Source organism: Melitaea cinxia, chromosome 14 (genome assembly GCF_905220565.1).
Source record: "Melitaea cinxia chromosome 14, ilMelCinx1.1, whole genome shotgun sequence".
Lineage (NCBI taxonomy): Eukaryota > Metazoa > Arthropoda > Insecta > Lepidoptera > Nymphalidae > Melitaea > Melitaea cinxia.
The window spans coordinates 15,889,658-15,912,346 of record NC_059407.1 but is presented as its reverse complement, the minus strand read 5'-3'; the positions used below and the strand labels follow the sequence as shown (position 1 = coordinate 15,912,346).

Sequence of the window (22,689 nt, the reverse complement as noted above, 5' to 3'; positions counted from 1 at the left end):
CTTGTTTTTGGGCATCGGCCAAACGCGACTAGCTTAAAAGGCTCTGTGGATCGTTCCAGCACAGGATGATAGCGGTTTGTGTGTTAACTTTGCTTTAACAACATTCATAAACATCTGATTCCTAGAAACGAACAACGTTTTGATTGAGAAAAAGTTTTAATTATAAGAGTAAAAGTAATGGGCTTATCGTAAAAAGTCATTGTGTTTTCTTTGCTATTTTTTTACATTTTATTGATTTTCATTTAATCGAAATAATTTTCTTAAATTCTACAAAAAAACTTCCTCTGTTAATGAATCTTACACAAAAATAATTTTTCAATTGGAACCAGAAGTTCTAGATATTAGTGCGTTCAAACAAATTAACTCTACAGCTATATAATATTAGTATAGATTTAACTTCTTGTTTTTAAGACATCTATTTATTTAATTTAAATACCTTCAAGGCACTCTTCCTAAGCATATTATCCTTTAATATTCTCTTAAGGACTGTGTTCCATAAACACTTATTTACCGCTGACTGACCAAGAATGGCAATTAAAAATGGCGGTCGTGGTAACCATAACAATAACAATTAGGAGATGCGAACTAAAACAGAGATAGGATCAGATTACGTAAATGTATACAAATGTAGCTGAAAACCTCGTGCTGAGAGTTACTAATGCTAAGTACGGTCTGTGCGTTCACAACGTTTAGGTAATTACAGGAAATTGATGCAACTTTGAGCACACGTATAAAACCAAAATCAAAATAGTTTTATTCAAATAAGCCTCATACGCACTTTCGAATCGTCATCTTACCTTACCTCATCTTTATCATTTATGTGACCCTCTACTGAATAATAAATATCGACACGGCACATAATATAATTGCTTATGTGTTCTCACTGTATTTTATAGATCACGTGAAACTGCTGAGCATTTGTGACTGTCATTTTGCAATTCTTGTTATGAAGAACGCCATGGCCACGGTTGACGAAATGACAATCACAATGACTCCTGTAGAATCAAAAGTTTTCATAGTTCACAGTACACCCGAAAGTTTAAAAACTAACGTCGTTATTAATTGTAAGTACCTAAATTATTCACAAATTTTTATATAGGAGAAAAGGCCCAGTCGTATGACATTAGTGGGCCTTTTCAGTTCTATTTAACCACAGTTTACGTGGACACAAAAAGTACACAGTCCCATTATGTATCAAAATAACCAACATAGTTCGTAGGATCAGTAAACTGAAAACGCTGCGGACTGGTCACGTATGCCATATGATAATGGTTAGGTTAGGAGAGTGGTGACCGTGTGTCAAAAACGAAATGTCGAGCTTCATCAAGCCCATTGGACTGACTGTCTGAGCAAAACCACTAATTGCGGCTGGCAGAGGACTGCGGACAACCGGAATATTTGGCGATAAATTGGGCATAACCCAGCTGTGGACTGCGAAAGTCTTATGAAACAACTGAATAGCTTTATTCAGTTAATTGTGCAAACGCGACGTTTGTACAAAGCTTAATACGGGGTATTTAGTCTTGACGCTGGCAACACCAAAATGGCGGGAGTATAATTCGCGTACACAATACAGTAATTAGTGATACGCTGTTATTATTGTTAGACAATTACGTGTGTTTGGTTATTGTGTTTACTGATCATTAGATTGTTTGATAGGTATCTGTTTATATACTTAGTTCATTAATGAAGGTTAACTACACATTGTAAATTATAGAGATTAAGTTATTGTATTAAGTATAGTCGTAAATTAGTATGTTTAAGTTATAGGTAGCGGTTTGGCTTAGGCTTAATTGATAAGTTTAAATTTTGAGTTTACCACTCACACCAATTTTTCTCTAACTGTCAATGTCACATTAAAATACTTTTTCTCGTTTAAATTAATTAAAACCGATATATCATTGTTAAAATAAATAAGCGACAATTGGTAATTTTTACTGGTGAGTGTTTTAAAAGAAAATACAAATTAGCCTTAAAAAAGACAAATGGCTGCGGAGGTCAACCTGTGGCAGTTTCTTTGGCTAAGGGAGTTCTTATCGCATAAATGACACATAGCAATAGCATAATTATAAGATCAGCCACGAACTCACACATATGTACTTTTATGCACATACACAACGCATAATATGCACTTACACGTGTCGCGGGCACACACGCGTCCGATCCCGCCAACACCTTAGGGAGGAGGGTGTGTCTGCATGCTCTACATGGAGTTATGGCCTAAGGTCAGATTATGCTGAGTCACCTCCTTATGTCACAAAATATATCCAAACACCATTTTTTAAATTTATGTCAGTTATTTACTTTTGTTTTTTTGTTTGTTATATTTTTTGTATTGTTGTGAGCACAGATTAATAAACAAAAGGCAGATGGAGCGTGTGGAACAAAAAGTATGAAGCCACTTTTTATTCATGTGTGCGTGGCGACTAGAAATGGCACTGTAGGAACACGTGCATCTATGTGTGTATAATGATACCATAAAAAGAAAAAAAACTCCCTGCATTTTTTAAAATGTCCTTTTACGACAATAGGTTCTAAAGTTTTATTTGGATACATGAATTAATAACTAAATAAATACTTTAATAATAATAATAATATTAATAAAGGTTTCGTTAAAAATAACGAAAGAAATAGGTAATATGTCAAATTTTTATAACTAGCGGTCCGTCCACACTTTGCTTCGGGTACTAATTTTGTTTTTGTTTAATAAGGTTTAAATGGACTTTACAATGTTTACAACTCTAGATAATAAAACTTTAGTGTTTTTCAGTAGTATCATATTTATTTCATTAGACAAATAAAAAAAACATACATAATTTAAAATATTTATTAATAATAATAATAATAATTATCATCATTTATTTACACACACATACATCGATATACAGACAACTTAAAGACTAGACCAAAAGATTAGATAGTATTACAAATAATTACATTGGATTTTTTTTTATCAACCTACGAAATTTTTCGGTAAAGCATAAGCCATCCTCTTTAAAATGTAATGAACACACAACGCAAAATTTTGAAGCCTCCCAATTATTGTCTTGCCTGCTTTGGCGAATAATAGAAACCCATTCCTCGCGTAGAACAATATCTGTCGGCAATCTGCCAAAATCATTAAATAATAAAACTTGACACAACTTGATTACAATATGTATTCTTTAAATATATCTAGCATCTTCCATTAATTCCACTAATATTATAATTTGGCTATTGCCCATAACTTAACAAAATATATATATGTAATATATATATGTAATATATATATGTAAATATGATAATGATGAAGTGAAACTAAATTGATAACTATATACATTTTTATAATTAATATATATATGTAAATATGATAATGATGAAGTGAAACTAAATTGATAACTATATACATTTTTATTTAAGCTCCTGCATTAGATATTAATGACCGAATCACAGTAAATGGTAATAACAGATAAAAATACATCTAAATTCGGAATAACTATTTAGGCGTGATATTACGTGTGGAAATCGAATACACGTCCGTACATTTAAAAGTCAGTCTCACTAACGCCTAGACCATCAAGTAGTTTCCCCAATTGAAGGGAAAAACATTTCGCCGAACACTGGCAACACAGTTGAATTAATGTCGAGGTTTTGTGTTCCGAGAGAACCATATAATTTATTGAGTGTATAAATAATAAAATCAATTAAATAATTTATAATTACCTGTGAAATGAAATTCCATCCTCTTTTTTTTATTTTTGGGAACAACTTTCAAAATGTTTAATAACACAAGACGGCATTTTTTGACACAAAATAATGAATCACTCGAGACGTTTAAACAATACGACGCTATCTTTAGCACTGCTGCGACTTTGTATTCGCTTTTGATTTTGTATTCGCTTTGGTGGCTTCACTCGCATGTTCGGCGCGCTCCATCTGCCTTTTGTTTATTAATCTGAGGTTGTGAGAATAAATTGATTTTTCATTTAATTTCATTTACAATGTAATTAAATTTAAAACACTTTGTTAGCTACAAGGACTTTTACCGCGATAGATTTACTGCGTTAAGTTTTTATACTTTTTTAATTTTTGTACTCCACTTCCATAAGTCGTAACTTGATATTTAAACAGCCCGTATTACACATTCTAAATCTCTAATATGAATAATCTGAAAATAATCTGATCTAACGCAAAAGTGAACTTTTCACACTATTACATAGCCGTACAATATCTAGACTCCAATATACTCGTAATAAAAGCATTGAATACATAACAAGTCCACAAATAGCAAAAGGATTCCAACGAAAATATTGTCGTATAACGCAAACAAATAGATATTTCCACGACATAATGAAATCTCGGTTTTTATCACTACATTTTCGCGACGTTCAAGCCAATATCGTTCCTAGTGGCATATCTCTGTATTTTATTAGGTTATTTGTTCCTGTGAAAACTTGGGGTGATACGGTGAGAATGGCTGTAACTTGTTAGAAAAATATTGAAAGGGACTCTTAGTGTTGTGTTACTATTGTTTGTAATTCAGTGTTTTATTTTAGTAAAGTAAAATTTAGCGATAATAAATAAATAAATATTTACAACATACACAAACGGTCATCTGTTCCTAAAGTAAGCAACGTTATGCTTGTGTTATAGGTAACAGCAGACTGGTATAGCTAATTTTTTTTTGGATAAACACAAATATAAATAAATATACCCAGACTCGGGGTGGGAATGTAACCCACAACCCCCGGAGCAGAAAGCAGGGTCAATACAATCGAAAATATAATGATAATGTTGCTAAATTAATATTTTTATATATAAACATCATCCATAAGATTGCTACGTCAAAATTATGATGGGACGAAAAAAATGATTAAGATAGAAAAAACAGGAAAATTTAATTTGAGATAATGGGGTAATAGCGTAGCTATATCAATCCAACCAACTAGTAAGTGGCACTGACCTAAGATCCATTTTATATAGCGTCTTTATGTATTTATATTATATTTATAATGCATTCAAAACTTATAATTAAATACATTCATAGACAGGCATTTGCACCCAATACAATCGTGTAAAAATGATTACATTTGTATTTATCACAACCCTCTTTACAAGTGAAGTCGGTTATAATATCAATGTTCTGCACATATCCAAGTAACTCCCGCTTCTTATATAGTTTGTACGAAATATAGAGCGGCGGGGCGCGTGTAATCCGCTAGTAACGTAAACAATGATCTCGCTCCGCTCGTGAGAGGGTAGGGTGAACACAATTTGTGTTCGTATGAGATATTTTCAACCACAAAAAATTGCTGTTAGTGCAAAGTGACCTCTACCTTAACTTTGAGGAATTGAGGTTATTGTGTGACATGAATAATATTACCAAAGCATTTATAATTTTTTGAGACAGTAAATGCCGAGTTTCTTGGTGATTTTTCTTTGCAGAATTTATATTTCGCAACAGTGGGAGCTTCGTTTTAACTATAATTCATTCGTTAAACAAATACAATTTCAATTTGTATAATAATTGTGTTTGCTAGCAAACGAAAAAAAAAAAGATTTCAATTACATGGACAAGTAATACAACGTAAGTAGACGAAAAAAATTAACAGTCACTACGATTTTCGAAGGTTCCCCTCGATTTCTCTGAGATCCCATCATCAGATCCAGGTTTCCTTATCATAGTACCACCCTTGGGATATCTCATTTCCAACAAAAAAGAATTATCAAAATCGGTTCATAAACGACGAAGTTATCCCCGAACATACATAATATATATATGTACGGTCGAATTAAGTAACCTCCTCCTTTTTTGAAGTCGGTTAAAAATGAAAGTTCAAGAGTGCCTTTGTACTTGAATAAAGTTATTTTTGATTCTAGTTTAGACTTTGACTTTGAAGCCGTGCTCGCTGTTTCATACGCGTTAATTTGAGGGAAAAACCAGCCCACACAATAACAATTTATAGTTCGAACCTTAAGTTCTTGACATTAGTGCGTTTAAACGAACAAACTTTTCAGATCTTTAATATTGGTACAGATAATCAAAAATTTTTATGTGACGTAATTAATTATTCTAAATCATATTATGTAACAAGTATATTTTAAGTTTTGTTTTTGAGGGATCCACAAAAAGTCGAGTACAGGTTTTATATTAATATATATATTATTCGTATCTCTATCTAATGGTCACCCCACGAATAACGGAACTTGAGCCAGTTTATTAAAAATTGGATTTACTCTCGGGTGGCACGCGGCTCTTTTCATACCAACATCTTTCGAAATTTTATATTTGTCGTAATGTGGGGGAACGTTATTATTCCTGCAAATATTATAGCAACGGAATACGAGCTACTATTTCAATTTAAAATACGTAGGAATAAAGCTAAGGTACACAATAGTTACGATACACTCAATCGCTCTGGTGTAGTGGTACGTGTGTCATGTACGCGCTTAAACACCGGCGGTTTGGTGATTCGATTCCCAGTCGGGATGGATATTTGTATTTCTACAAATATTTCTGTCTTGTTTAGATGTCTGTTCTTGTGGATCTCCCGTGCCTCGGAGAGCACGTTAAGCTGTCGGTCCCGGTTGTTATAATATACACCTGACAGCTATCGTTACTCACAGGGAATATATCCGCCCGCAGTGGAGCAGCGTGGTGGATTAAGGTCCATCCTTCACCTACATGGAGAAAGCGACCTACGCCTGACTCTAATTTTTTTTGGTTGTTATATCGTGATAAAAAAACTGCTTAGCAGTAAGTTTTAATATTGTATGCAGTATTTTTAATGGGATTTAAAAGCGTTATTAATTAAAATAAGTACTTTGTAATTTTGTCGTGAATACAATTAGTAAATAAAAATAAAAATCAGTAAATAAAGTATGCACATAAACATTATAAACAAAGATTAAATTTAAAAAAAAACCAAAAATAATTTGAGTTGTGTTTATTTGCCAACTGGCGATAGTTTTTTGGTTAGCCTTAAACGTTTGTGCCTTTTTTACAGAAAATTACTTCGTTAGAACAGTTGTGTAACATTTTCAAAGGGGTATTTTGTAATAAAACACATTTTTTTTTAAAAGTAACTGCAGAGTTTTTTGCCAATTCTTGTCTGCATAATCTACATTCCGAATCGGCGGTAGTTTCACTTTTAACAATGATTAAAATTTTAATTAATAAGATGCCGATTCGAAGCTGCTTTTAAAGCCTATTTAAATACAGCTATTTCGATTATGACTTTGAATTCAAGAACATTGATACTGATTAAATTGTTCTCGTATCGAGACATTTTATTGATAGAATGATTAAAACTATACAATTTTACAATACACGCTGATCAGGTTATCTGTGCTACAATTTGAATCAACATATCTTGACTCATAGACTGATTGATTTATAATGAGAAAAGATGGTAGAATTTAGAATCAAGAAATAGGTTCTTTTTTAACCGACTTCAAAAAAGGAGGAGGTTACTCAATTCGACCGTATATATATATTTTATTTTTATTTATGTTCGGGGATAACTTCCTCATTTATTTACCATAATAAGGAAACCAGGATCTGATGATGGGATCCCAGTGATATTGAGGGAAACCCTCGAAAATCGTAGTGAAGACTAGTGCGTTTGTTAATTTTTTCGTCTACTTACGTTGTATTACTTGTCGATGTAATTGAAGTCGGGTTTTTCGTTTCCGGGCAAGCACAATGATATAACTTATGCACACAGTAGTCTCTGTAATTTTTACGCAAAAAAGGGGCTTATAAAAGGGTAAAAAGTTTTTATTAGAGTTTCTCTAAGCTTAAGGTATAAAAACGTTTTGGAAACGTTTTAGATTTTCCCTAATGGGTTGAAATGAGGGAGCAAAGTTTTATGTGAGTTTTGTCATTTTTGAAAGTATAAGAATTGGGCTTTTGTGTAATATCTCCTTCTAAAACATCCCCCATAAGGAGTTTTAGAATGTCAGACGACAGCTTTGGACTAATATTGACTTAAAAAAATTCTAACTATTGAGGGTAAAGGAATCTGACGCTAAAAATAGTTGTTTGTCAACAAGTAAGAACTAAGTAAGATATCAATTAAGTTAGCGTAATTTTGGTCGGTGGACTCACGTCTGCATTAGGGACACTAAGTTAGAATAATTGGTTTTCTTAATGTAAGCTGCAGTAGTGTAGTACGAAGTAACGATTATTAACAAAAATAAAATTAGAAAAACAAAAGCACGGACATTATAAGCTTTTGGATATATATATAAAACAAGTAAGAACTGGAAACATACAAGTTACCCTTCTTTATTTTATGAACAAAGAAATATAAATAAAACAATGTTATTGAACATTATTGTCAGATATAAATGTACCGTATTTTTTTCTAAAGTCTAAGTATAAAAATTGTAATTTGTTAAAAAAAATCAGTTCCACGCATTAACTTTGTAAAGACAAAGTCTTGTTATATTACTGTATCTTTCGAAAGTTTAGTAATTCAATAATCGAAGTTCGTGGCTTACAGTAAATAATCCATTAGGTATAATTCGTAAATGCACGCGCCTCTTTCAATCAAAAAGTTTCAATTTGATAGATTACACTTGGGGCCATTTTAATATATTATATAAAAATAATATTTATTAAATATATTGTTATAAATAAATTGTACGTAATTCTCGTTAGAATAATAAACAATGCATTATGTAACCGTATGAAACTCGTTAGATTTTGATTCGATTTAATAATATGTGTTAGGTTACATAATGTGTTAGGAGCATGTATGTTCCGGTTTTTAATATAATTGTTAAAGTTCTGATGCATCTAGACGAGGCATGTTGTTTCCTCAATTTTTTTTTATTTTTTTCTCTAATTTTTATATCTTTTCGATTACCAAATTTATTCTCTCACCAAAAATAATCATTTAAGCAAAATTTGCGTTAAGGATTTTATTGACAAAATTCCTTTATTTCGTAATTTGAAACAGGTAGGGTATAGTTTTCACAAAATAAATGAAAAAGTCTACATTTAATATATTATAATGAAAAGGTAATAACTTCTCGTAAGAAAATATAACACTGCTGTTGAGGAAACTCTTTATCTAAGACGAAATTGAATCGTATGATTGTCTGTGATGGAAACTTAGAACACACATTTATTAAGGAGTAAAGGTACGGTTTAAAATAAATACTCGTACAAACGCTTCCTTTTAGGAATAGACAATTTTTTTTTTAATTTTAATACAATTTTTTGTAATGTGTTTTATTTTTGCTGTACGTATACTTTGTTTTTATATATCATTTAAAATAAACGTCGTGTACAATATCGGATTGTAAATCGTCGTATTTGCAAATGAGCTTAAAACTTATTTAATTTAGTCCCCCGCCCCCAAGTGAAATATGGCGCTTATTTTTCAGCTTACCCACCCCTCCGACGAGGGATAGTTATAATGATGCTGTGCAGTCGGACACTTTAATGCGCTTGAGATAAACAATATGATACAGCGGTTGTAGATTTAATAAATCTTACTTGCTTGACGTGAATGTCCTGTTTGTTTTTTTCTTCTTTTTTTTTTAAATTAATATTATGAAAAGGCACTGTGTTTACGGATAATATTTAATATAATTAACTTTTTTATTGATATTAGTGGAATAATTTTATGTACTTTTGCGTAGTTACTTATTAATAATTATGATAAACAAAGATATTTTAATGTAGGTTATATAATCTCAAATAATTTTTTTTTTAAATTTTAAACAAATAAAAAAAACAACTTAAACAAGCAATTGGGTCAGTTCTATTACGTACAATTGGTGCATATAGAAGAATTAATTAATAATTTAAAACTGAATAATAATAATTAAAATCCATTTGGTTGAGTTCTATAGCTTGTGGGTAAATGTATCTCATCATTCGATGTTACAATATTATAATAAACAAGTCATTCTATGTTATTAAGTTACAAAAATAGTTTCGAATGACCGTTACGTTTCATTCGTTCTTACCGCTCGGTCTTGACCACTTTTTTTTTGTCAGCTCTGCCGGTGGTCTAATATCAGCTGGTCATCTGTACTTCCTTTTCTAATCATTTTGTTTCACTGAATCTTGAGATGTTTTCTTCACATTTCAATACTCTTTCTAAATAGTCGTGGAGTGTGAATGTGGAATTATAAGGAAGTGGTATTACATTATAGGCATAAATGTATTCGGAAAATTTGCGAAAAAACTACTTACAAGCAGTGTTGTATTCCTTTGATGAGTAAGGTGGCCAGAGCTCCTGGTGTTGCAGGCGTGTATAGGCTACGGTAATCGCTTACCATCAGGTGAGCAGTACGCTTGTTTGCCAACTTTGTTGTGTTAACAAAATTTGAAGTGTTATTGATTAGTTAAGTTATAATTGAACAAAGCAAACTGTCTCATCTTATTATTTTTACGTAAAAAGTTTTTATTAAACTTAACATTTTTATAATTTATCCTTTTATCTTTGCTTCGTTTTTATTTCTTTGTTTTCTTTTGTTTTTTTTTTTTAAATTTAGATTAGTACCTTTGAACGCCTGTTACTACTTTATTATGCTAGATGTCGCTTTGTACTAATATATTTATTGCTGGCACAGCTTCTTATTAATAACTCGCCCCACTCAGGCGGGCGACTGTTCACACGTGGTGGTTTTTTAGTCAGTAGGAGTCTGACATAACCCTCTGGCGCCCCCGCGCTGGATCCGGGTATCCATGATGGATTTTCCCCACGTAAAAAAAAGCTACTTATTAATAAATGTCAGTGTCTTTGTTAAAGTTACCATAAATTTTTGATACTAAATATAAGTGCCCTGTGTTAGTTTTGCAGTACACGTACTCATTAGTTGTGACCCGCGGTTTCACCTAAGTACGTTAGATTGTTAAAAAAAACGTCAGTTAGTTCAGCTTATTGTAGTCCACTGCTGGACATAGGTTTTCCCAAGTTCGCGCCAGACATCCCGGTTTTCCGCAATCCTCATCTAGCCTACACCGACAACCTTACGTAGATCGTCGGTCCAACGGGCCGGAGGACGTCCCACACTGCGTTTGCAAAGACGAGGTCTCCACTCCAGGACCCGTCTGCTCCAATGAAAAAAAAACGTACTTATTTATTTTATATAGCCTAGGTGAATGGACAATAAAAATAAAAAATTTGCAAAATTGTCAATTTTGAAAAATTTTGAAAAAAAAAAATTGAAAAATTTTGTCAATTTGAACCAGTAGATCTTGAGATTAGCCCGTTCAAACAAAACAAACTACATTAGTACCGATAAACCTCTCACAAATAAGTATAAGTATTATTTTTGTTCTTGCAAATTTTACTCTCAACAAACTGTTTTACAACATCATGGCATGTTTATGACAACTTGTGACATGTTTATCATAACGCGTCGTGTTTGGCGCCACGGAATATATAATTGTGTTATACGATTATTGCGGGAATTTAGTTAGCGGCCAAATAGCTGAATTTGGCTCTAATATATTAGATTACAAAGCATTTCGGAGATACAGGCAAACGTTTAGTTAATCAAATGTCATGTATATGATAATATTGAAAAGGTAATTATTAAATCATTTGAATTAATCTTATTATTAAACTATTTTATTTGAAAATTCAAAGTACATTTGGAACCAACATTGAAATATAGCTAGTACCTAGTACCTATATTACGATGAGACGTATAAGCAACGAATTTTTATACAATTTCTCGCGAATTTGATCCACGCTCCAGTGAAATATTTTTAATGGATATTTTATTTATCTGTTCGTTTGTATTGCGTGTGTTCTAATCCCTAATAAATGTTATCCTATTGAGGCCCATTGAGAAGGAAGCCCTTGTTTTATTATTAATTTACGTTTTTAGTATAATTTATGTGAAGTTAATTAAAAGCCAACAGTAGTGAAATTATATTATTAATCAAATATACAATATATTTAATTATATCTTAAATATTTTAACTCTTACTTCATCAACACAATACTTGCCAGCAACATGTGCTCAGATCAATCTCATGACTACAACAGGGCTGTCACTATTTTTTTGGATAATGACCTAGTGATCTATGATCCGAACCTAAGTCGATCTTGACCGAGCTGATAATAGAATGAAACATACTTTATAATAAATTTAGTATATTAGTTAATATATTAAAAATGGGTTGCCTAAAAAAATCCTGGACTGAGTTATGATATGGCAACCGATGAAAGTCTTTTTAACCGATTTCAAAAAAAAAAGAGGAGGTTACTCAACCCGACCGTATATATGTTTTTTTTTATGTATGTTCGGGGATAACTCCGTCGTTTATGGACCGATTTCGATAATTCTTTTTTGTTGGAAAGGAGATATCCCTAGTTTGGTACCATGAAGAAAACCAGGATCTGATGATGGGATCCCAAAGAAATCGAGGAAAACTCTCGAAAATCCGCCAAACTTTTTACTGGGTGTACCGATTTTGATGATTTTTAATTTAATCGAAAGCCGATGTTTATCATGTGGTCATATTTAAATTTCATCGAGATCTGATTACAATTTTGGATTAATCTTTGATAATGAGTATTTACTTGACAGTTTTTCTTCGTTTGCCTGCAAACACAATTATTAAAAAACAATTTTATTTAAATTCACAATATTTATTTATTCGAAATATAAAATGAAATTACAATAATATAAAAATAAATATAACTATTCTATGCGATGATTGATACGAGACTGCTTCAAAATATATTTTAATAATTAAATTGTAAAACAATCAAATTGCTGAGTTGCTTATCCTGTTGTTCCCATGTTACCTCCATTCTTCCTTCGTAAGCGGGATTCTTGTGTTACGGCATGGTAACTACAGACTATTTGTAAATATAAAAAAAAAATGAAGATTGCAACATCAAGATAATAAGAAAGTTTTAATCAGAATTGATAGTCTAAGACCAGAATTTTTGAGGTAGGACACATCTGGCAATATCTTTTTAAGATTTGGAACAGCCCGATTGCGGAACTCCACAGTCTTATAGAAAGAAGATCACAGCTAAATAATTCCAATTTAAATAAAATATTTTTCTATTTTTATAACAAAATACTTCCATTTTAATTTAGTTTTATAAAAATCATATGAATATTATGTATTTTTTAAAGACATAATCTTTAAAAAAGAGCAACCCTAGTTGACACAGTAAAAGTTTATTGTAATGGTGTTTATTATGGTTTACCGTTAATAATCTCACTTAACTAATAGATCTGGCAACACTGAGACACATCTATTGTTTATTTTAATGTGGAAATCAATTTCTATATATTGCTTTCTTTTTTTGTATAAATATTACTAGGTCAGCAAACAAGCGTACAGCTCACCAGGTGGTAAATGACTAACGTAGCCGATAGATGCCTGCAACACCAGAAGCATCGCAAGTGTGTTGCCTTCCCCACCGCTAATTTCCTGACAGGAGCTCTGGTCACCTTGCTTACCGCAGAAACACGACACTGCTTGAAAGCAGTATGATTTAGCTGTGATATTCTGTAATTAGAGGTACTTCCCCGATCAGGCTGCTTCAGATTTAGAGAAGGATGCAGCAAGCATTCTTGGCACCATTTTACGCTGACATGATTTATACTGTTTGTGTTTTGTCTGTAAATAGTAATTAGTTCCTAAATTGTGAACTGTAGGTACATATGTATAAAATTGTAAAGTTTTGGTCATAAAATTCAAAAAAAAATCTATAGGTTATATATGGTTTCCAGTTGGATTTTTTAATTTGTTTGAGAACGAACATAATTATTTTCAACAATTCAATGAAAGCCGCACGATCTATAAGTTCTAAAACGGTCGTTATTTGCCGTGATTCCTAGAATAGCAAGTGGTTCGATTGTGTTCACTTCTTGATAATCTAACGTGACGTCTGTATTGCTAATTGTGTGCTACTTATTTTTAGACCGACTTCTAGGTACAGGTTAGGTTTATTTTATAGTTAGCGGAACTTTGGAAAGCTTTGACACCGGAGTTTATGATTCGCTGAGTGTTCTGTTTTTAACCGACTTCCAAAAAAAGAGGAGGTTCTCAATTCGACTGAATTTTTTTTTTTATTTTTTTTTAATGTATGTTACATCAGAACTTTTGACCGGGTAGACCGATTTCGACAAATTTTGTTTTAATCAAAGGGTGGTGTGTGCCAATTGGTCCCATTTAAATTTATTTGAAATCTAACAACTACTTTTCGAGTTATATCTAATAATGCGTTTTTACTTGACGCTTTTTTCGTCGACCTACATTGTATTATACCGCATAACGTTCTACTGGATGTACCGATTTTGATAATTGTTTTTTTGTTGGAAAGGGAATATCCCTAGTTTGGTACCGTGATAAGGAAACTAGGATCTGATGATGTAATTCCAGAGAAATCGAGGGAAACTCTCGAAAATCCGTAATAACTTTTTACTGGGTGTACCGATTTTGATAATTTTTAATTTAATCGAAAGCTGATGTTTATCATGTGGTCACATATAAATTTTATCGAGATCTGATAACTACTTTTTGAGTAATCTTTGATAACGCGTAGTTGCTTGACTATTTTTTCGTCGATCTACGTTGTATTACTTGTCGATGTAATTGAAGTCGGTTTTTTTTTCGTTTGCGAGCAAACACAATTATGTTTTGCCTATTTGATTAACAAATATATATGTTTTACGATTTCACCTGCTTATTACTTTGACACAGAATATCGGGCGTTATTTCATGTTAGCGAAACGGTCACCGTACATGCTGGTTTTTGCGCTGGCGGTTGATATTTCGATTCCCGCATGCATGGCTACATTTGGCATTGGTCATACAGATGTTTGCCGTGGTCTGGGGGTTTGCGCTTGTGTATTGTGTGTGCTTCCGGACCCCCGAAATAGTGGAAAATCTTTGTGGGCATTTAGTCTGAGGCGTTTGTTTATTAGTTATTCAAAAAATCTATTACCCCCTCCAAAAACAGATTAAACTCTAACGTCGGGATCTGGAAACATCTGACACATACACTCAGTTCTCAACAAAGTAACAGTCAGCTGTACGTGACGTCATAATACCATGAAAGTTTTCCTAAACTAATCGAAGGGTTTTTTAATATTTTCTTCTTTTTAATAATTATTATTCATGAGATATTCGTAAAATAAAAATAGTAATGTTCTGTTACACCAACATATGTGTATTATCAATTCTCAAAGCAATGTTATGATACACAGTTGTCTAGAAATGAACTGGGAATAGTGATTCTGATGTGAATAATGTTCCATTCATAACTCGACGTTACACGCTAAGTCACTGTTAAACATTTACGAATGCTATTCAAGTATCTGTTGTTCTTACGTAATATTATTCTTATTCCAGAAAGATAAATAATAAAGAATAAAGAATCACTTTTATTATGAACAAGACATCGCTGACGCTTTGACCGCATTGATATTTTCAACAATTATTGTGCTTTTGGAAATTCTAGAGTACTCCTCTATAACTAGCTGTTTGTTGTGAAACTTTACAGATTTTTCTTTTTAGGTAATATTAGAAAGAAAAAATTGTAGAAATCGCTTGAGTAGTTTTTAATGAGGAAGAGTACAGAAGGAAATATCCTGCTGGGTCTGGGGAAGTACATCAACCTTACAGAAAATCACAGCTAAATAATACTATTGATTAAAATGAAAGAAAACATTGAATATTTTTCGTACATAACAGTAAATAAGTAAAAATAAAAATATATTTAAGTAAAAAACATGACATGAAATAAAATAAAATACACCACAACCATTTTGTTTAAAAGCGTTTGTCTCAGTCTAAGTTGTCTATGTCGTTTATGTCAGTTCGTATCGTTTATTAATTTTGTAGTCGAGATCGTTTTAACGTACTCCTGTTCGATAATAACGTGTGAAAGTTCGGAATGGAGCGTGAGTGCACTTCCCGCAGCACCGGAGCTAAGGTGGAGTCAGACGCGGAACTCTAAGGTATTGTAATAGCTCTAAATAAAACAATTCTAAGTTCAAAACTTAACCATGGGGCTTCACACGATGGTAGTGATATCAGAGAATAACTCACTCCTCCCCCTTCTTCCCCACCCACCTCCAAAACCAAAACCCCATAAAGTGGAGCCCGATTGTCTATTGCCTAGCCTATATATATATATATATATATATATATATATATATATATATATATATATATATATATATAGTTATTAAGCAAATAACTTTGACTGTCAGCGAACCCTTTATCATTAAGACAAGAATTAAGAAGGAATATATATTTAAATGAGCGGGAACGTTAAATAGCTGTCTCTCTGAACACTTTCGAGATAAGATTAGTCGTAACGCTTACGATTATCTCGAGGTTATTATTTGATAAGGAAATTTAATTAATCCCGTACAATTCACCGTTTTTGTGTCGGTTCAAGATAACAATTGACGATTTATTTACTTCAGAGACGATTGTTAGTATTATTCCTTGTCTTGTATCTTGAGTATTATGTTTCTCTTGATTGTCATAATGCATTCATTTTAAATTATAAAACTATTAAAAAATGAAGATTTACTGCTTTTACGCTCTTCATAATTATATTAAGCATGTTGTTGTACACGGGCTATTTTCCGCAACTCGACGTCTTGATGCGCCTTTTTTGCGTGATCGGCTGGTGGGCACTATTCGTGCCAGCCAAGCTCCTTGAGGAAGCCTAGCAGACCCTTCACGTTGCCGACGACTTCCTGGAGCAACCTCGGTGTCCCAAGGTGTAGTGCCCTGTAGTTCGCCACACCACCGCATTCCAGCAGGATATGTGAGGCCGTTTCCTCTGCCTCCAGGCACGCTCTGCACAGGGGGCTGTCTGTAACACCTAGATTGTGTAAGTGCTTGTTAAGCAAGGCATGTCCCGTAAGCGCCCCGACCAGTAGTCGGAGCTGGGCTCTTCCATAACCGCGAAGTTTGCGGGACAATCCTGGGTTGATCGTCGGAAGAGCTTCCTTGGTCTGCCTGCAGGTAGTTAGGTTTGTCCAATATTCTTGGTGCATTACCTTGGTGTTGTGTCGCAGCTGGCTGCGCAGCCATCCGAATGGCAGAGGCAGAATGGGTTCGGGTCCGTGGACCCTCATCTCCGATCCATTCCTCGCCAGTCGGTCGGCCGCGTCATTGCCCCGCGATCCACTGTGTCCCTTTATCCATTGAAGGGTAATGGTATTTGTTTCACTTACCTTCGTCAGAGCTCGATGGCACTCGTATATTAGCCCTGATGTCATAATGTCGCTCTGTAGGGCTTGCAGGACCGATCTGCTGTCGGAAAGTATACGGATTGGAAAACCCTGTACCTCTCTAGACTTGATCGCTGTTGCTGCCATTATGATTCCCATACATTCCGCCTGGAAGACGGTGTTGTGGATTCCTAATGGCGATGAGATGTGGATATTCAGGTCTTCTGAGTAGACCCCAGAACCTGTACCTGTTGATGTTTTCGACCCGTCTGTGAAGATTCTTAACTCCCTAGGGTTGAGGCCTTCACCTGGGTCTTCGTGTAATTGTATTCTGTATCTTTTGTCGAATACGTACTGTTTGGGTATCCTGTCGGTAACCGCTTCGACGAGCGGTTCCCTGTTTGCCAGTTCGCCAAGTATTCCTGTATGTGCTACCTTTACGTTCCTCCAAAGGTTTAGCTTCCTGAGTCTTACCGCAGCCGCTCCCGCCTCCTGTTGGATAAACAGGTGCAGCGGCGGCAGGTTCAGTAGGGTTTCCAGGGCGGCTGTCGGAGTAGTCCTCATGCAGCCCGTAGTCGCCATGCAAGCTAGCCTTTGAAGTCGTTGTAGTTTTGCTTCTCCGGTGATTAGTCTGGTTCTCGGCCACCAAACCACAGCACCGTAGCTGATAATTGGCCTGATGACGGACTGGTACAGCCACAGAGTGACTTTTGGGGATAGACCCCATTTCTTACCTATCATTCTGCGGCACTGCCAGAAGGCTATTGTAGCCTTGTCAATTTTGCTGTTGAGATGCTTGCTCCAGTTCAGTTTGCTATCTAGAATAATTCCTAGATACTTTACCTCCGAGCTGAACTGTAGCTCCGTACCGAACAGTCTAGGGGGTTTGTAGCTCCCCAATTGCCGTTTGTTAGTGAACATTACCTGTTCCGTCTTTCCAGGATTGACGGTGAGTTCGTTATCTATGCACCATCTCTCCACAATTCGTAGCGCCTGCTGTGTGACACTGCACACGGTACTGCTGACTCTGCCGCATATTAAGCATAAAAGATTTTAAATTAACATTTTTATTTTTATTACTAAATTTAATTGTAAAATATTTTGACATTATCTACGAATGTCTTGTTCACGAGACTGAAGTTCGCGGGTAGACGTTGACGGCATTAGAAGTGTCCATACCGGACCCTTTGTTCGGTATGGACTTCGCAAAATAAGAAAACAATAATTGTCTTTGCAGGCAAAAGAAGAAAAACTGACTTCAATTATTTCGACAAGTAATACAAAAAATTGTCAAGTAAATACGCATTACCAAAGATTACTCTAAAAGTTGTAATCAGATCTTGATGAAATTTAAATGTGACCACATTATATATATATATATATATATATATATATATATGTGTGCATGTCGGGTAGGTCTGAGAATCAGCCAACATCTATTTTTAATACCCCTAAGTTAATAAGGATTAAAGGGGTTAATAATATATATGGCAAAGCAACGCTTGCTGGGTCAGCTAATTTTAATATATTGTAAAGAAACATAGCATGATGCATTTTTCGTAGTATCATCAATAATATTCAAAACCACCACCTACAGACTTATGCACAAACCCACACTAACCTACACCTTCGTCTGACATGCACACACCTACACGAACACACATTCACATCTTCATGTCATGCACTCACCTCTAACTGCAGTGGATTACAGAGCAGATGGAACATAGCCGTTTAATTTTTGTTACTTTTTTAAATATAGTGTCTAGTTATGCATTTTATAATGATTAATTTTTTTATATCAGTGTGATCTTCTTTTGGCCTTTTTTATACATTATATTGTAACATACTATTGTATCATAACGCTGTTGGATTGACTAGTAAAATAAGTTAACAAATAAATGACTTAACCCATACTAAGAGCTTTTTTTCTCTAAAATTCAGTATACTTGGTAGAGGGTCGAAAATCAAAATACGTAAGCAAAGAAGATCGCGGGTTTAGTTTCTGGAATAAATTTTGAATGCAGCTGAATAGAAAAAGAAAGCTTGCATATATCCTTACGGAGTGTAGTGTCTGCTCCAGTAAAATCAATTACCGGTGTAAATTGATTAAATCTCTCGCTACAGCTAAGTGCACTGCCGAGGGTCTCATTACCGTACATTTAGTATTATAATTATTCATAACTCCTGTAACAAAGAAGAAGCAGAAATGCTTTTTTCTGAAATTATTCTTTTTATATTTAAAACTGGATTTTTGTCGTTTTATAATAAACTAGCATCCTGCCCCGGCTTCGCACGAGCTTATAACAACAATTTCAAAATAATTTTTTTCCCAAATTTTTTTGTAAATATAATATAGCCTATGTCACACGCGGATAGTGTAGCTTCCCAACAGGAAAAGAATTTTTCAAATCGGTTCAGTAGTTTCAGAATTTATTCAATGCAAACAAACAATCAAATTTTTCCTCTTTATAATATCAGTATAGACTAGCGACATCTGTCCGTCCATATTTTTTTACGCGATAAGTAATCACCAACATATCATATACTAAAACCTTCTCCGGAACACGCTGCATCTTGTGATATAAGTATTATTCCGATCGGTTCAGTAGTTTTCGCAGTAGAACGGAAAAAAACCAGCTCTCCATTTATTACTATAGATGATCATTTTGAGGAATTCGGTAGTTTTGAAAAGTGATGAGCTTGTTTTTGTCACTACTTGGTCTACATTCTAGTAGGTGTTAGGTATACTACGCATGACAGGAAATCTGAAAAAAGAGAAAATTGAAACGTCATTACAAAGTATAAATATTTTTATTGATTAACTAGTTTTGCCCGCGATTTTGTCCACCTGAAATTTAATAAAAGAGTTATTGTTCAGTTCGCAGACTTATAAAAAAATAAATTTCAAATATAAAAGTAGCCTAAGTCACTCCTTATTATACCAGCTGTCTGCTAGTGAAAGTCCTATCAAAATTTGTCCAGCCGTTTCAGAGATTAGTCGGAACAAACAGACAGACAGACAAAAATGTTATTTTGGTATAGGTACCGTGTAAACATCCATATGCATTTAGTAAAAAGCGGTTATTTTAATATTATAAACAGACACTTAAATATTATTTATTTGTATAGTTAAAAATAATCGGCATTGAACAAAAATTCGTTATTTTTAATAATTAAAAGTTCAGTATAATGTCCTTTATGTAAAATATTACAAAATTAACACATCTTTTATCATCTCTTAACATCATCTTTTATAAATTTTAGAAAACGAGTAAAAGCTAACCTAATTTAATTAAATCAAATATCAAATCTAAATTGAATGCATTCAAAATGTCATTTTTAAAGCGCTCAATTTCAGCGCGCTTATATTTATTTATTTTTAGAAAGTGTTTGAATGTGAAGAAATTGATGGAATGCAGATTCTGCTGAGAAAACATGACAACAGTTTCAACCCAGACGACTTAGTACCATTCACTTCAACCCTCTGAGTTCTATCACTAAGATAAGAACTCAGAAGTTTTAGTGCGGTATTTTTAATGCCATAGTAGACTAAGTTTCCTGATTAATGTGTTATGATGAACACAGTCAAATGCCTTAGATAAATCACAAAATACACCTAAAGCATCACGCGACTCCTCCCAAGCATTGACTATCGAAGTAAAAAGCTCAACACCGGCATCAGTTGTTGAGCGTCCTTTAGTGAAACCGAACTGCTTGTTATGTAAAAGATTATTTGTTGTGAAATTGTTTAAAAGCTGACCGAGAATCACTTTTTCAAATATTTTACTACAGGCAGGTAGAATAGAAATGGGCCTGTAATTTGTTGGATCTGTATGAGAACCGGACTTAAGCAAAGGTATAACTTTACTATGCTTCATAAGATAAGGAAATTCACCACTTATTATACATTCATTAAATATATTTGCTAAGTGGGGTGCTATGATATCAACAATTGTACCAATAATTTTAACAGATATACCCCAGAGGTCAGTGGTGTTTTAAATTTCTAAAGTTTTAAATGTTTTAACAATTTCATTAGCATCGATGGATTTAAAAATATTATCACCTTTGCACGCATTTACATTTTGTTTAAGCAACGATTCAGCGACTTCGGGCGATGATATAAGCGCCTTAGTTGTCGAAAGTGGAATGTCAGCAGTGTTTTTCCAAAGCTAGAACTATCAAGCTAGAATTTATCTGTCTATATTGGTTCATGCTAACGATACTTTGAATTCAATAGCCGTTTAGTTGCGAACTATAAAAGCTAAGACTTTTTACTATAATTGTGTTTACACCCAAACGAAAAAGCACGGCTTCAATTACATCGATAAGTAATACAACGTAAGTAGACAACAAAATAGTCAAGTAAATACGCGCCATCAAATATTACTACAAAAGGAATCATCAGATTTCGATCAAATTTAAATGTGACCACAAAACAAGCACCCGCTTTCGATTAAAACAAAAATAATAAAAATTATTTATAAAGAATAACTTGGTACCCAAGTGGATAATACCTACAGCTCACTACGTTACAGTAGACGCATCCTTCGATCGATTCTTCCCTGAAGTAGTTTTAATGAAGTCAGATAGATGGCGTTGGCGTGGGGTGGCGTTGCACTGTCTCATAAATACGCGTCATAAAAGATTACTCAAAAAGTACTCATTATATCTCGATCACATTTAAATGAGACCACATGACAAGTATTAGCTTTTGATTTATAAAAGAAATACCAAAATCGGTGTACCCAGTAAAAAGTTATAAGGTATAATACAAAAAAAAACAGTGAAGTAAATACGCGTTATCAAAGATTACTCAAAAAGTAGTCATCAGATCTCGATCAAATTTAAAAAAAAAATACAATTGAATTGAGAACCTCCTCCTTTTTTTGAAGTCGGTTAAATAGTCAAATTGTTTGAACTTTATTTAAGAACACAACAATTATATCATACTTAAGTAATTTTGGAAGCAAAGATGTAGCCGTAACATAACAATTTATTTAGTCATCTTTTTATTACAAAGAAATATTACTTCGATCAATTTAAAAAGTGGATCCGTTCTGCTCACGCCGATAAATCTTTATGGAAATAAAGTCCCATATCAAAACTCGATGCGTGCGGTGTAATAAAACAGTAATTCCCTTTTCCCTGTATCTCATTCACCGGTCTGTCGATTCGTTGTTACGTTACGCGCCCTTAGGACGGTCAGGGCTGCCTCATTTTTTATTAATATTTATTTATTTTATTTATTTATTTAACATTAACACCAACAAGACATACACTAACAAGAACAGAAAAAGAATAAATTTTTACAATATTAAGTATAAGTGTTGTCTTAATTATAGGTGTTACACACAATTCGCAAAAAGAAAACAGACGAACAATATACAAATAAAGTTATATATAAGAAATTCATATTAAATTAAATCACAGAAAAAAAAATCGACTATAAAAATCATAAAAAATATAACACAATTAAATTTAACATTAAAATTTATCACAAAATATTGAAAAATT

The 22,689-nt window shown here is 33.5% G+C and overlaps 1 long non-coding RNA gene across 1 annotated transcript; it reads left to right on the top strand.

Moving 5' to 3' along the window:
* The first annotated feature begins 3,762 nt into the window (after positions 1 to 3,762).
* On the top strand, positions 3,763 to 16,463 carry LOC123659837. Its single transcript, XR_006744093.1, has 4 exons — positions 3,763 to 3,942; positions 7,443 to 7,448; positions 10,871 to 10,873; positions 16,453 to 16,463. It is a non-coding gene; the product is annotated as an uncharacterized LOC123659837 (long non-coding RNA).
* Positions 16,464 to 22,689: the final 6,226 nt, after the last annotated feature.